We start from the raw sequence: 15,770 nt of genomic DNA, 5'->3' as shown, positions 1-15,770 counted from the left end.
AACACACTCCAACCCCATGAGACTCAGTCTGTGCCATCAGCCTCAGCCCTCTCCCTCAGCTTCAGCAGACATTCCTAGCTCAGCATCAACAGCTCAAGTCAAGGTCTGGGGATTGATTACAGGGATGTTTTGTGCTGGTTTCTTTCAGTTCTGTCAGCCAGGCATCTGCTGTTCACTCCTCTCACCCTCATTGGATCTCCTTCAATCCCAACTGATCTCTCTGTGTGTGTCCCAGTAAAAGAGTGTTTTCCCCTTTTTGGCTCCCTTACCAAAAGTCAGGTCCTGCACTGATTTCCTTTTCTACTTTTCTATTTCCTCCTTCCCAATTTTGTGAGGACCTTTTCTGTCTCTTGAAGTAAGAGACAGAAAAGGTGAAATTGATGTTCAACCAATGTCCAGCAGGTGTCCTGAGCCAAGGGGTGAGTGTACATGGATGAGAGTGAGCTAAGAATGCACTTGTAATCAAGAAAATATATCAAACACAAGAATGTTATATGGGGATTAAGTTTTATAGAAGAGGAATGAAATGAGTTCTGCAAGGGAAACAACTATGTAAAATTCCTGGCTTTTCTAGAACAGTTTGTTTATAATGTGTTTTTTTTTTTTTTTATATGGATGACATGGTAGATACAAAATCACTTTGGTATTTAATTTAGCTTCCATTGTGTACATTAAAAAGAGTGGTTTTTGTAAATCAATATTTATAATGTAAGAAGCACCATCTTTTATAATGATTTAAAGTCAAGGTAAAATTTTTACATATTATCTTTTTAAATGGATGAGGAAAGGACACAGTGTTTCAAAATCCTTTAAGAGGGTAGTGGATGAAAAAACATTCAGGCACTATGTTCTAAACTGCCTGGAAGCTGAGAACCTGTGCTGACCATTTAACATTTTGACCCAGTGAAATGATAAAGCCAGAGTCATTTCAGAAATGTCCAAAAGCTATTTCAAGCATCCCCTGCAATTGGCCACATCCAGAACTCTGAACACAGTAAATGTTCAGTTAACACTAGCTCATTGACAAAATATTTTGGCCATTCAACTGATATCTATTAACAGCATAAATACAATATCCCTTCTTCCTAACTCTAACCTTCAAGGAGATCTTTCAATTTTTCAAATATCAGTCAAAAGTATGTTATTGAATGAAGCCCTCTACTAGATAATAAGTACACTGAATTTGGTTGTTTTGTTCTTTTCCAGATACTGATTAACATGCCAAGTATAATGCCTGGCCCAGGAAGCTCAGGAGATGAATCAAATAACTTGACCATGAAGGAGCACTGAGGAGGAGGCAGAGATGATCTCTGGCATGGGTATTATAATAGGCATATTACAAGGCTCAGAGGCAGTGCAGAGGAAGAAATGAGGAGCTCTTGGAAGTGGTGGGCAGAGGGCAAGTGTTTGGAATGTTCTTTAAGAATAGGTACACTTGAACTGACTCTTAAAAGATGGGCAGGTGTTTGACAAGGCAATGTGAACACCACAGATAGAGGGGAGTGAAGCCACCTGGAATCCTTCCTCTCTGCACTGCAAACAGTTTGGGATGGTTGGTGCATATGGCACTTGACTGTGCACATTCTGTCCATGTTGTGTGCACTGATGATTTAGAAATGACAGAAGGGCAAGTGGTGAAGCTGGAGAGTTGCAGAAGCACACAGAGGAAGACTGCCTTACATGGTTCTTCAAGGTATTTGGACATGATCCTGTGGCAAAGCAAGTCATTACATGATTATTAAACTAAGCAGTATTGGTGTGGAATTTGCCTTCCACAACAATTATTTTCCTACAGTGTGGATGACAAATTTGGGAGGTGGAAGAGGGGAAAGAATACAAACTGAACTGCTGGTTGGAAGACAATTATCAGTGGTCCTGGAAAGACTCAAGGCAATCAAGAAGCTGTGAAGGAAGGGTGCTGAAGGGAGGGACCTTAAGGATATGGCCTCTGGACAAACTGATTACTATTGTTTAAGGAGTAGTTTAGTGGGGAGCAAAGCAAAGACAAGCACAAAATGTGTTCTAAGACTTTTGGGGTTATGTAATTGGGTAAATGGTATTGATATTTGCAATATATATATATATATATATATATATATATATATATGGAATCAAATAATTAGTCACAAGTTTCTGGGAGAGAAAGTATCTTCGGCACCCTAACTCCAGGTCCTCAGTTTTTCTATGAGGCAGGAAGCACAGGTGATGTTATCCCTATTTTATGTCCAAAGGGGTAAACTTTTTGCCTACTATCACATGCAGCAGGTTGGGAAGTTTACTCTCTACCAGGCTTAAGAACAGGTAAACAAGGGAGACAAGAACCATGCTTTCACAGAACTTATATTCTTGTGTTTGTGTTGGGGGGAACAGAATATGAACAAGTCAGCAAGCAATGAACCCAGGTCTGAAGGACTATGATGGTAGCAGGCAGTGGTACTTTATCTAGATATTAGGGAAAGTATCCCTGAGGTCACTCTGGAGCTGACCTTCCATTGAGAAGGAAGCAGTCATTCAGATTCTTAGGGGAAGAATTTTCTAGGCAGAGAACAGCAATTGAGAAGTCCCTGAGGTCGAAACAAGTTTGCTGCACCCTGAGGGAGGAATTCCAATTACAGAGCAATTGAAGAGCTGGGGAAATTCCTAGTTCCAATGGCATTCCTGGGAAGGTGAAAGTGAAAGGCTTGTGACGCCTTAGGGTAAATACCTAGCACAAATACTCTTGGGGAGGGCTGGGAACCTGCCCACTGTGCACAAAACTATGCCTCTAGAAACTGCATCATGACTCACAAATGCTTTTGGAAGACAAGCCCTTGCTCAGTTGCCTATTTTGGTACCTCATTTAACTAAAACTCATTTAGGTTTGCCTACAAAGATGAACTTAAAATTCTTTAGATGAATGGAATTCATCTTAAATTTATCAGCTCAGAACAAGAAACCACCTACAGTCCAATGTCAGGCAGCTCTTCCCCCGAGGCTCAGTCATGCCCTTACATGTTACATGGGAACAGAGCCTCCCAGCCAACTTCCAAACCCCTAAAAGAGACCAGAGAGGCAACATTTTCCCCAAAGGATGCCCCGTTAGCTCAGCTGGACAGGACAAGGAGAAATGGTACCCCACTGCCAAGGTGCCAAGCTGGGTTCTTGTCTATGTGAACCTGGAATGCCTTGGAGAGATGGGACATTGGGGCTGCCTGCTGGCTCTGAGATGGGCCATCCCAAGCACAGTCCTGCCTGCTCTCTGGAACACACTGCTCACACCACTCATCCTGTGGTCATCCTCCACTGCTACTTTGTGGGCTACCTATTCTTCTGCCAACAGTGTTTCTTATGCCACCCCATTCAGCCAAATGGCTTCAAATTCATTCTCACTACAGGAAATGCAGATCAACACTCTGACCCTCTCTGAAAAGATCCTACTTTACAGCCAATTTTCTCAGATATCTCTGCTTGGTGTATCAAAAAAAAGTATGTGAATTTAATATTTATCAATATAGCATGAATACATTATGAAATAATTAGATTATTCCTAAGTTATGTAGCCCCTTTCAGAGTATCACATTGAGAAGTTATATATCACTGGCACTTATTTTAAATACAGCCCCAAACCATGAAATGCATTCTTTGGAGTGGTGCTGGAGACTGTGGCATGTTTTGGTCCATGCCAAGGGCAGGCTCACCTTGTGTCTGAGCTCATTTCAAACCATATGCTCATAACATCTCTTTACTTCAACTGACTGGTCAATTTTTTGTTCCTAAAATCACCATTTAACCTTGGATCATAAGATGTTCGCACATAGTTTCACAGCACCGGTATGTCTCCTTCCTAACAACTTTAATAATGGCAATTTTTCATTTATTTTCAGTGATTGATTCACCTGTCTCCCTCAGTAACTGCGACTTCCACAGCAGCAGGGACCATGTGCATTTCTGCTTACCAATATGTCCCCAGAAACTAGCACAGCTTCTGGGACACAGTAGGGGCTTAACAACTAGCCACTGGGGGAAAGATGCTATGAAATATACTCATTGGTGGAAATGTTTCTGCTTCTAAGAGTGGATCTGCCAAAAATCATTCAAATCAAAGCTAAATAAGGTTAAGGCTCAGCTATGCTGTTTTTTCTTTAAAAAAAAACACAAGAAAGACTTTGCTGCTATTTGGGTTTAAACTGATTTTGGAGACAATTATCAAAAGGTTTGACTAACAATTTAACAACACTCATTTGTATATGTATGGAGATGACCAATTTTAAAACTTTTTTTTTTTTAATGGAATAAGAGTTCATTTTCAAAAAGGTTCACCCAGATTAGGCCAAATTTAAAAAGATAAGAAAAACTACCACTTACTTTGTCAGGCGCTCTCTCTCTATTATTTTCATTTAATCCTCATATCTGAATCTTACCCCAGGTCACAGATGAGGAAATGGAGGGAGCAAGAGGCTGGGGTTAGACACTGACTAAGCGGCAGAGCCAGGATTCACATCTAGGTCTATTTGATTCCAAGAGCTATGTCTTAAATTTAAGCCAAACTTTAAGCTAAAAAATTAATGCTGACATTGATTAATAATGTATTTGTTGCTCCCTCTTATGAAAAGGTACAAGACTACAGCTTAGTACCATCAACTGGGGCAAGTATTTAAAATAGAATTTGGATGCCAATGATGGGGTATCAGGGAAATGAGAAAATCCACAAAAAAGGAATAAGGAGAGATATTAACTAACATTAACCGAAAGCTTGTTTTATGCTAGATACTGTATTAGATGCTTTCATAGTAACATTTATTTTAATCCTAAGACTCCTGTGAGGTGGGTAATAACAGTCAAGAAAAAAGTGGTATAGAGTAACTGGTATTTGGCTACTCCGATGCTCCTTTACCCCTTTCTTTCTAAGGTTGTGAACCGCCCACATTTCAGCTGAGTATTGTCTGGAATAAGGACAACATTCCCCAGTCTCTATTCCAGCTTAGTGAGGTCACAATACTAAATTCTGGTCAATGAAATGTAACAGGAAGTGTATGACAGCCTCTGGGAAATTTCCTTAAGAGATCATAGATGCTTGCCTTCCTCTGTCTCCTTCCCTTCCTTCCTTCCTCATTTCTACATTGCATGTGATGGATAAAGCTCCATCTAGGGCTATGAGATTGAAGACCTCATCTGATGTTTAGCAAACCTAAAAAGGGGAACCAGCCTAAGCCTCAGGAGATTTGTGAAATCATAATACCAGTTCTGGATTGTCTCTCTAGAAATTTTTTTAATGTGAAAGAGAAACAAACATCACTTTGTTTATGCCACTGTTCTTTGCAGTCTCTGTAACTGGCAGCTAATTTTAACTAATCCAGAAACTTATCCAAAGTGATCATGTAAGGTTCAAACCCAGGCCCACAAGTTTGCAAAGTCCACCCTCTTAGGCAGAAGCCTGAAGAACTCCTGATTATAATCTGCAAAAGATTGGTGGTGCGGGAAGGGTGTGTGTGTGTGTAAAACTGCTGAAAAGAATTTGACAGAAGGAAAGAAGGAAAGTTCGAATATGCTCACAATTCTGCATACCTAAGAGACAATCAAAGGGAATATGCTACTGGACAGTAAAGAATATATTCTCCATCAGAGTTGGACAGAGAAAGATCTGTCACCTGCATGGATCTGGAAAGAGAAAGGAAAGAGAAGCTGTGTCTCTGAAAGATGCTGCTGTATTTTATTTCCCATCTATATTTTATAAATTTCCTATATGCATTTATTATTCTGTTCATAGAAAATTCTAAAAGACTCAGTCACTATTTCCACAGCCAAATTTGTCAAAGTGTAAAATTGTGTTTAGAAGTCTCATCATAATTATTAAGCACTCATTCTGTGCCCATCAGTATGCTAGATATCAAGAACAATATCAAAAAGCATCAATATTGGTTTCTGACCTGAAGCAGCTCAGAACTTAGGTGAACACATATAAAACAACCAAGTAGTACTTACATGAAGAGATGGATCAGTGCAGGTGATAATAATCAGAAAGAGACCCATGAAAGAGAAGTAAAATTTAGAAAGACCTAAATTCTATATGTTTGCCTTATTTGCCCCAAATATTGTCTTAAAAATGACCAATCCACCCTCAGGGCTCAGTCAATCTCTTTCTGGTAACCTGAGAAAATCCAGAAGAAAAAGACATAGAAATACTCTGTTTTCTACAGCATCCCATTGGTTTGGGGACATATCTAGTGGTAGGCTCCTCACATTCATATGATAAAGGAGATGACTGTGAGCAGCAGTGTGGCCGGTTCCTCTGCCCAATGGCACAAGCAGAGTCACAAATAACAGAAATGAAAGGGTCACTACAAATTGTGTTATTGAACTGCATGACCTACATGGAGCAATCAACTCACTCCTAGGTTTGGCAGGGCCTTTATGAGTTGATTCCCTGAAAAACAAAACAAAACAATAAAACCCAAACCAAACCAAAAAATAAAAAAAAAATTAAAAAAAGAGAGACTCTGAGTGTCATCATCTCTGCTCCATGTGGCTGCCTTGATAAGAGTTCAGATTTCTCTGTGTCATGAGAAAATTTTTATGATTAATGGAAGACAGAATATTATCCAGTATTAACAGTTATTTTCCAATACTGTATTATAAAATTATTTCTGATAATGGAAAATTCTCTATTTCTTTCAATTAATTAAAACATTGAAATTCTACAGTGTATAAAAGAAAGCACTGGAGTTCTGGAGAGGTGAGGCAGAATACGAAGGTAAACAGGAATCATTATTCCTTTTCTCAGAGGTATGTAATCTACAGGGGAAGCATGCAGCACCTGAAAGGGGAGGAGAGGTTGGTGGGCCATGCAGGGTTGAAGGAGGAGCATAGGAACATGGGTCTGGGAAAGTTTGGCTAGCTTTACAGTGCTCAATTGAAATACTACTTTGGAATATTTTCTCAACACCAGGGTTCAAGTTTGTTAGTCCTACTGAGACATCAGGTCAGAAGAAAAGAACAAAAGTGAGAAGGCATTGATGGCTTTGCATTCTCAGAAAGTCATCCTGCTGTTTCAACTGTGTATGATTGAGCATATTGTCATTGATGAAGAATTTTTATTTATTTTTGATCAAAGACTTCACCATGTTTCCTGAACTTTTCAATCTTCTGTTTGCAGAGTTTTAATGTGAGCTCTCCTCGGGCCTGGGAGAAATTCTGAGAGTGACCCCTGAGAATGAGCTCAGTGGTGAGAAGTCCAAGGACAGGTTGAGGTCGACATTGCAAGTGTTTTTGGAATAAGGTAGCTTGACTAGAAACTGTAATTGTGCAAGGCCAGCTGTGCACTTCTGTGTGAGCTGATCCCTTATCATGGTCCCAGTCTTAAATATTCACGACCAATTACTCTGTGTTCTCAGCCCACTATGCTGATTGACCCTCTGTCTTAACTATATGACATCCCTTCCTTTTATGACAAGTGTTAGGAAGGTGATCTTCCAGGCTCTCCTTCAAGGGAAAAACACGATTTCCTGCAGCAGGATGCCCGCCATCTCCAGCTAATCCGTCTTCTGGGAAGATGTCTAATTATTTCTTTGAAAGTTTCCCATGCATCCCATTTAAAGAATATGTACTGTCATCTGGGTCCCATATTGGAATCTGCCACACAGGAGCCAGCCAGTTATTGACTATTGTCTCTTTCCCATCCATAAAATGAAGACTTCTAAGAAAATATTTGCAAGTGAAGCCAGGCTGAAAGCTTAGAATTAAAGCAGAGTTAGTGCTCCTTACCTCCTGTGAAGTGATATAAAAAAAGCCCTGATGGGTTCTGCTAGTGACTGAGACAGTGCTTGCTGGGATCCCTGTAAGAATTCAATCTGTGTTCCCTGGACCATGTTGAAATCTGGGCAAAAGTTTTCCTGATACTGTGAAAACAGCTGGTTTCTGAGGTTCCTCATAGTCAACTTTTTCATTTCTTTGATTTGAAGTAACCCAGGTCTAATACCAGCTAGGCCTTGATTCCATGCCCCTCCCATCTTTTTTTCCTCAATGACTGTGCGTGTATGTATTTGTGCATATGTGTTTCTTGGCCTAATATTAGGCTATCTGTTAATTGTAATACACATTTAATACTGAACTTCAATTCTAATCTTAACTGATTCTCTAAGACTAGGACATGATATGTATGCATATGTATGTGTGTGTGTGTGTATGTATGTATATATACACACATATATATAGTTTGTTAAGAATTTTTAAGAATCAATATAAATTGTAAAAGAACAAGATTCAGAACATTTTAGAAATAGAGGAAAAGATATGAGTCAGAAAGTGTATGAGAATTGGTATCTTGGCTTCTGCTGGTGGCTCTTCAGGCAGTGAGATCTGGGGCAAGCCACTAACAGTCTAGGCAGGAGTTTCTGTTTTCTATGTGTTTAATGTAACTATCCTGGACTATATCAGAAAAGAAGATAGGAATATTTCATGTTCCAGATATCTCAGACTTCGTTTCATCTTACCACTCATTTATCATCCAACAAATGTTTATTCTATGCCTACTGTGTGCAAAACACTGGACTGGTTTCTGAGGATACATTGGTCCATTTGATGGATGTGGCCTTTGCCCTCCTGGGGTCCACAAGTCTCCAAGCATTCCTCCAGGGACCGTTAGGCTGGACATGATAAATCAGTGGGGACTAACTAAACAAACCCCAGTGTGTCCCTACACCACAGTTCTCTTTGTCTTTGTCTCCTGAATGCTATGTATCCAAATGCAGGCACACCTTCCAGTTATCCACTTATTCTACTAATTTATCTCTGCTAACTTCTTTATCTCCAATTCAGTCTCTCCACCAAATTGTTTTTGGAGGATTTAAAAACAAATAAACATGTGCCCTCAAGAAACTTATAGTTTAAAAAAAAATAGAGGCCAATATGTAGCTGGATATATGAGCAAATTCAGGGCTGATTAAAATCTCCTAGTACAGGATATTGACATGGTTCAGAGCCTATGACTCAAATATGCTTTATAATAGCTGAATGTAACCAGGTCACCTTATGAAAAAGAGCAGTATGATAATAAATCAGGCGTCCTTTATCTCATTACAAAATTGAAGGGCAAATATAGTTGGGTCTTACATTGGTAGATGAAAGAGTGGGCTAAAGTGGAGAGGACTTCCCAGATTTCTCAGAGAAATTGAGACCTAAAGGGCAAATTAAAAAAAAAAAAACTTAAGGCTTAAGGAAGCCTGTTGTTTTTGTGAGCAGAATAGCTTTTTGTGTCTGGTAAAGGCCTCTGTGTAACTGGGGGAGTTACAGACAGATTGATTACAAGTAAAAATGAGGGGGGGAAGCATACTAAAGGATGAAACAAATATGTAAGTGGGTGTAAATTTTATAATTTTACCTTCATCTTTGAGTGAACTTGATTATCAAATAAAATGCCTGGATTTGCTTAATTTACTTAACCAATTCAATAATCAGATACAAAATTTTGTTCTTCAGGGTCCTCAAGGACACAAACACACAAAAAAAGATGTGTGCATTCTGACAAAACATAATCATAATGCAAATAATTTCTATTTATAAACTATTTTATAGTTCATGCATATCAGTCAAACAGTGTATTACTGTCATTTCAAAATAACATGCTCTCTCCTCTGTAGTCTGCACACCTGAGAGTGACAGCATCTCTTAGCAGTCCCCAGTCTTGCTGAGTCATTCTGTTCATCCTCCTGTAGCTCAGGCATCATTCAGAGGCCCAACGGGTTGAGAATTGACCAGTGCTTAACTATTGATCCCTAACTTACTCTGGAGGAATGCTGTAAGACTGTGGACCTCAGGAGGGTAAAGGTCACATCCATCACATAGACTAGCACATCCCCAGAACCCAGTGCATTGTTGTGCATATGGCAGGCACCCAATAAATATTTGTTAGATAATAAATGAATGGGTGAAGTGAAGTCTGAGGCTTCTGAAATGCACATTTTCTCTATCTTGTATAGTGCAGGGTCCTCTCAAGATTTAATCCCTAGCTCTGTCTACATTAACATGTTCTTATTTGATTGAAGAATCAACACACTTAAAGACTGGGATTTGGAAGTGAGAAGGAGTACATGGAAGTGATTCAGGAAGACAAGGAAATGAGACACAAGTGGCAACATTTGTCAAAGTAAGATAAAAGAATACTTATTACAAGATTACTTATTATGTTTCTCATGTCCGTGCATGTCTTCATCTTCACCTTCTGGTAACATATACATCCACGTTGAATTGAGCCATTTTCCCCAAATCGAGGATCTTGTGACTTTGAAGTACCATAATATCTTGAGATTTCTTTGATAATTTTTGACCAATGGGTTCTAGAGATGCTGGAAGCCCTGACAGTATAAAATAACAAGACAGTGTAAAAACATGAGTCAGAAAATCATGACTGCCTTTAGACATAGCTACTTAAATATAGCATGGTGACTAAAAGTATGGATTCTGGAGCAAGACTACTTAGATTCAAATCCTGACTTTGCCCTTGTGACCTGTTTGATTTTTGTTGTTAATTAATTTCTCTGTGCCTTAGTTTTCTATTTCAAAAATGAGTTGTGTGAAGATTAAATAAACAATACTGTTAGAGCAGTTCTAGGCATATAGGAAGTGCCATATTAATCTTAGCTCTTGTCGTGATAGTGGGTAAGTCACTTATCCACTCTGGGTTTAAAGTTTCCAGGTATAAAATGAGAGACTTTGACTAGATTTTCTCTAAGGCCCTCCTGAACCTACTGTTTTCAAATGCTTACAGTCCATGTGCTTTTCTACATATATGTATGTAGTTTGTGATAGGAAAGTGCATGATTATTAAATGCTTTCCTTGATTGATGCAAGGAGATGTTATTAGGGGATTGAGACAGTCTTCTTCACTAGGCCAAATTCCTTGAGGGTAAGAGTGTATCTTTTCCTCCTCAGGATCCCAAGGCGTAATGTGGTGTCTGGGGACAGTGGGTGCTCTGTAAACTGTTAATAGATATGGAATAAATGCCTATGTCTTGTGTACCCAGATATATGGGAATGGGAAATGGTTGTAACTCCTTCCTAGGCCTTATCTCAATTAAAGCTACTTACACCGAATATTCAAAAAACATTAGTGCTCTCTACTGGAGACATTCCTAGTACAGGAATTCAAGTTTGAGTTTTTGATGGCAAATTCTGATTTGAGTTCATAAGTCCTGGATTTGAGAAGTAGGGTATAGCAGATACACATAGTTTACTGTGTTGCAAGCACAGATTTGGTGTTATGGCACTGAGGATGGCATGATCAGCATTAAAATGCCAAGTCTCATTTCTTTGCCATGTATTTATGCATTTTTTTCCAGAGCAGCTTTATCTATAGATTTGTACACATGTTGTGTTTGCTCTGATTCATTTTAAGTAAAAAAAAAAAAAAAAGAGAGAGAGAGACATAGCATTAATTGAAAAAGTAATGTTAAGAAAATGAAAAGACAACCCACAAAATGGTAGAAAATATTCACAAATAATATATCTGATAAGGGACTTGTATCCAGAGTTCATAAAAACAAAACTAAGCAAAACAATAGGATTTACATTTCTCATTTAAGTTATTATTTTCTCTACACCACAAGTCTTTTTTTGGCATTGCTGTTTTCTTTTTCATTAATTGAATATTTTCTAACATTACTTTTTAACTTCTTTAATGATTTTCTTGCTATATATTTTTAGTTATTTACTTAGTGATTGCTTTAGGCCTTACCATATATTTCTTATCAAAAACAGTTTCACAATTACACCAGCAATTTCAGAGAATGTAGAAACAGCATTCCCATATAGCTCTACTCTCTTTTCTTTCTTACTGTGGTATTCTTGTCATAGGTATTATCTCTATGCATGTTATAAGCCCGACAGTACATCATTATAATTATTATTCCTTTATGTAATTTTATGTCTTTTAAAGAAGCTGAGAGGAGAAAAGAGAGCAAGTTTATACGTATAATTTTTCTTTTTTTTTAAATTGAGTTATAGTCAGTTTCCAGTGTTGTGTCAGTTTCCAGTGTAGAACACAATTTTTATGTTATATGTATAATTTTTCTCATATTAGCCTTCTTTCCATTTCAGGTTCTATGCATTTGTTCCTTTGGATTCAAGTGAAACATCAGGAGTCAATTCTTAACCCAATGTTGGTTTGTTCTCACCAACCTCTTTGCCCTGCTATTGGAAAATATATTACATTTCTGTATGTTATATGCCCACAGATACAATTAAATGTATACTGCTTAATGATTTTTAAACAAGATAAGAAAGGATAAGAAATAGGCAATTATACTCCTTTATAATTGCATAATTACATTTATCAGTGTTCTTTGTTTTGTGTGTGTGTGTATTCAAATTACTGTCTTGGGTCACTTGCTTTCAGCCTGAAGAACTAACTTTAGCATGTCTTGTAAGGTAGGTCTATTGGCAGCAGATTCTTTCAGATTTTGTTTTCCAAATGTCTTTTTATTTCATCTTCACTTTTAAATGATAATTTTGCTGGATATATGATTCTTGATTAAGAGCTTTTAAAATTTGAGGGCTGAGAATAGGTTATCCTATTGCCTTCAGCCCTCTATTGTTTCTGATGATAAGTCAACTGTTAATCTTATACGAGTTTTCTTAAGCAAGATGTCATTTTTCTCTTGCTGCCTTCAAGATTTTCTTTGGCATTTTTACTATGTGTCTATTCATGGGTCTTTTTGAGTTTATCCTACTTGCAGTTTGTTGAACCTCCTGGATATATAGATTTAAATTTTTTAGGAAATGGGAATTTTTTAGCCACTAATTTTTCAAATATTTTTCTGCTCCTTTACTTCTCTGTTCTTCTGGTGCTGCCTTTACATGTCTGTTTGTATACATTAGTGTCCCACATTTCTCTGAGACTTTGCTCATTTTTCCTTCATTCTTTTTTCACTCTGTTCTTGGATTGCATAATTTCTATTGATCTATTCTTAAGTACTTTTACTTTCTGCCCGTTTAAGTGTATTATTGATTCCATCTAGTGAATTTTTAAATTTCAGTTATTGCTCCTTTCAGTTCCAAAATTTCCATTTGGTTATTTTTAATAATTTCTGTCTCTTTATTAATGTTCTCTATGTGATGTGACACTGTCTTCATGCTTTACTTCTAAAATCATGGTTTTCTTTGTTTCTTTGAACATATTTATAATGGCTTCTTTTCTCACATCAGGTCTCTCCTGCAGGTGGCTTTATTGCCTGCTATTCTTCTGGTATCTAGGCCATAATTTCCTGCTTATTTTGCATGTCTCATATTTTTTGGAAAATGAACATTTTAGATATTGCAGCAACTTTGGTTACTGGCTTCATCTCTCCCCTCTGTCAGTGCTTGTCATTGTTGTTAGCTTGTTTACTTGTTTAAAGACTAACTGGATTATTTTAGTGTTGTCCATTCCCTTCTCTTCCTCCTCTATCCCCTAAACAGACACAGGGTAAAGCCTCTGATGTTTTTCCTCAGGGATTCATCCTTGGACATGCCCAGCCACTTTGGGATAACAAGGTTTTAGCAGGACTTAGGCAGTGTTTGTCTAGTTACCTGACCACACTAACCTATGAAACTCCACTAACTGCTGGTTAAAAGCTCTATTGTTCATAACAATGCCCTGGAGAATAAATTATTTACACCCTAATCCAGTCAAATTAAGGCTGCTATGAAGGGACAGTTCCTGATGGTCAAAGTTTGAAATTTATTCAGACTCTAGTTCTTGCAGCTGGTTTCTTATTTTTCTCCAGCAACTAGTTGGCTTATCATTTAGCCTGTATCTTCAATGAATTTATCAGTCTCCTCCCCATTGCCTCTCACCAACACTTCTACTGTTTTTGAAAGCACACTTAGATTTGAACTTCATATGCTGTTGCAAATAAAGTTGGCTCCTTTGGGGAGATAATTTGAGCTCTCTGTTCTATGGTCTGCCTTTCCTCCCAGGGAAAATCTCTGAGCCACAACTCTGGTGCTGGAGTAAGGAACAATAGGTCAATTCTAAGTGACAGCCCAGTTTGAAGAAGTAAGTGCTCAGTGGATATATGGGCAAGAGCCCCAGGTGTCCTTGGCTTGTCTCCCTTGGCACAAGCCCCTGTCCTATGAGCTGAGTCAATAGCAATTGGGACCTCAATGTCCTACCATGCCCAAGGTAGAACCTTTGTCTCATGAGAGGAAACATGGTGGAAGAATGGGGCCCCCACCTGTTGGCTGCAGTAGTACAGAACTTTGCCTCAGCAACAAGTATCTAGGGGCAGTATGAGAAATGCTAATGTCATGTCCTTCCCAGGAAGACAACCCTCCAACCAGGACCTGGGGGGAGTCAAAAACTTGTGTTCTCGGTTGTACAAGTCTGGGTGGAGTTCCCAGCTCAATGAGTGGAGAGGGGAAAAGTGTGGATCTTCAAATACTAAAGACTCATCATTTTATGGAGCTTTAGTAAATATTCTTTAGTAAATGTGTCTTCATTTGCTGTATATCTGTAGCGGCATTTCCATTTGTGTATGCTCATAAGGCCAACTATTTTTAAATGTGTTTTAAAAATAGTTTTCATCAGTTTTTTTGAGGATTGATTCTGAGTTGCACACCATCGTGCCAGAAGTGGAGCCAGGAAGGGGAAACTGATACAGTATAGATTAGCATTCTCTTTAACTGAGGGCTTGCTGTATCTTTGGTTGCTAGTGGAAGGCCTAAGATATATTTGTAGTATTAAAAATAAAAATTAAAAAATAATTTTCTAATGTTAGTATGTTAGAAGCAAAGCATAAGATGGCAATTCCTGTAGATGATTTGTTGCTTGAATCCTCTGAGAAGAAATCTTTAGAGAACTGGAGACATAGGAGGATGCAATTTCCCAGGCATTTCTCAAGGGAGATCATGTAAGCATTTCTAGAAGCCAGCACTCAAAGCATCTTGGGATGGATACTCTGCTGTAAAGAGACTAAGAGAGTTCAATATCAGCTATCAAAATCAACCTCATAAAAATATTCATATTAAAGAGTATGTAGAGTAAAGAAACTCAGTGTATAGTTTACTAACAGCTGCTCCAAGAATCCAAATCAACCACATAAACAAAATTGTAGCAACAGTAATAAAAACAATATAACAGCCACTCTTCTTGGACACTTTCTACCTTTAAGGAATTACACTTACTATCTCTAATCCTCATGATCACACAGTAAATTAGATATTATTCCTACATTTATGCAAGTGAAGAGATTAGACTTAACATATTCTAGGTCACTTAGCTTGGTTCTAGAGCTTAGTCTCAGATGCAAGCTCTCTGACTCCAAGGCCTGTCCTCTGTCCATTACTTACACAAAACTGTCCAAAAAGGGGTGAAGAAATGAGAAAAGAAAGAAAAACAAAGGGTAAAAATAGATAAGAGAATAAAGTGGTAAGGAAAAATGTATGAAAGTATAGTCATGCATGGGAGTGCCAGGGCAGGATCAACAGGTTCCCCTGTAGCTCTTCATTAGCACAAATACCCTCCAATTTGGTCTAAGCCTTCTGAGGTGAGCTTCATCAAGGCTCAACAATGCTGAACCCACAAATCTTTTCAATGTAGCCCTATTTCTACATAGGGTTTTTGCTGAGAAGTCTGAGGAAAAACTCCCTTAAACTTTCCAGAAGCCCAATTGTTTGAGAGCATCTATGATACATACTGTATCTCCTCAGAGAGTCTTTTTCTGATTATGTCATACTCCAAGGATGCAACCATAATGATTCTGAGGTTTAAGTAAAAGAATCTTCAGTCATGTCCTTCATTTCATATTTGACCCCTCCAT

The 15,770-nt window shown here is 38.2% G+C and overlaps 1 long non-coding RNA gene across 12 annotated transcripts in view; it reads left to right on the top strand.

Moving 5' to 3' along the window:
- The window catches only part of LOC135320753 (uncharacterized), a 47,884-nt gene that overhangs the window by 25,600 nt on the left and 6,514 nt on the right, over window positions 1-15,770 (top strand). For 10 of the 12 annotated variants that reach the window (XR_010380055.1, XR_010380045.1, XR_010380053.1 and 7 more), the window contains one exon: window positions 1,207-1,764. This is a non-coding gene — a long non-coding RNA (uncharacterized LOC135320753). Of the gene's footprint in view, window positions 1-1,206; window positions 1,765-10,019; window positions 10,121-12,069; window positions 14,985-15,770 lie in introns of those variants that run through there. The other 2 variants (XR_010380052.1, XR_010380048.1) reach the window with 2 other exon arrangements.

This window comes from Camelus dromedarius, unplaced genomic scaffold, assembly GCF_036321535.1.
Source record: "Camelus dromedarius isolate mCamDro1 unplaced genomic scaffold, mCamDro1.pat HAP1_SCAFFOLD_114, whole genome shotgun sequence".
Classification (NCBI taxonomy): Eukaryota; Metazoa; Chordata; class Mammalia; order Artiodactyla; family Camelidae; genus Camelus; species Camelus dromedarius.
Note: the sequence above shows the minus strand (reverse complement) of the source record. Positions and strands in the feature narration are given on the sequence as shown.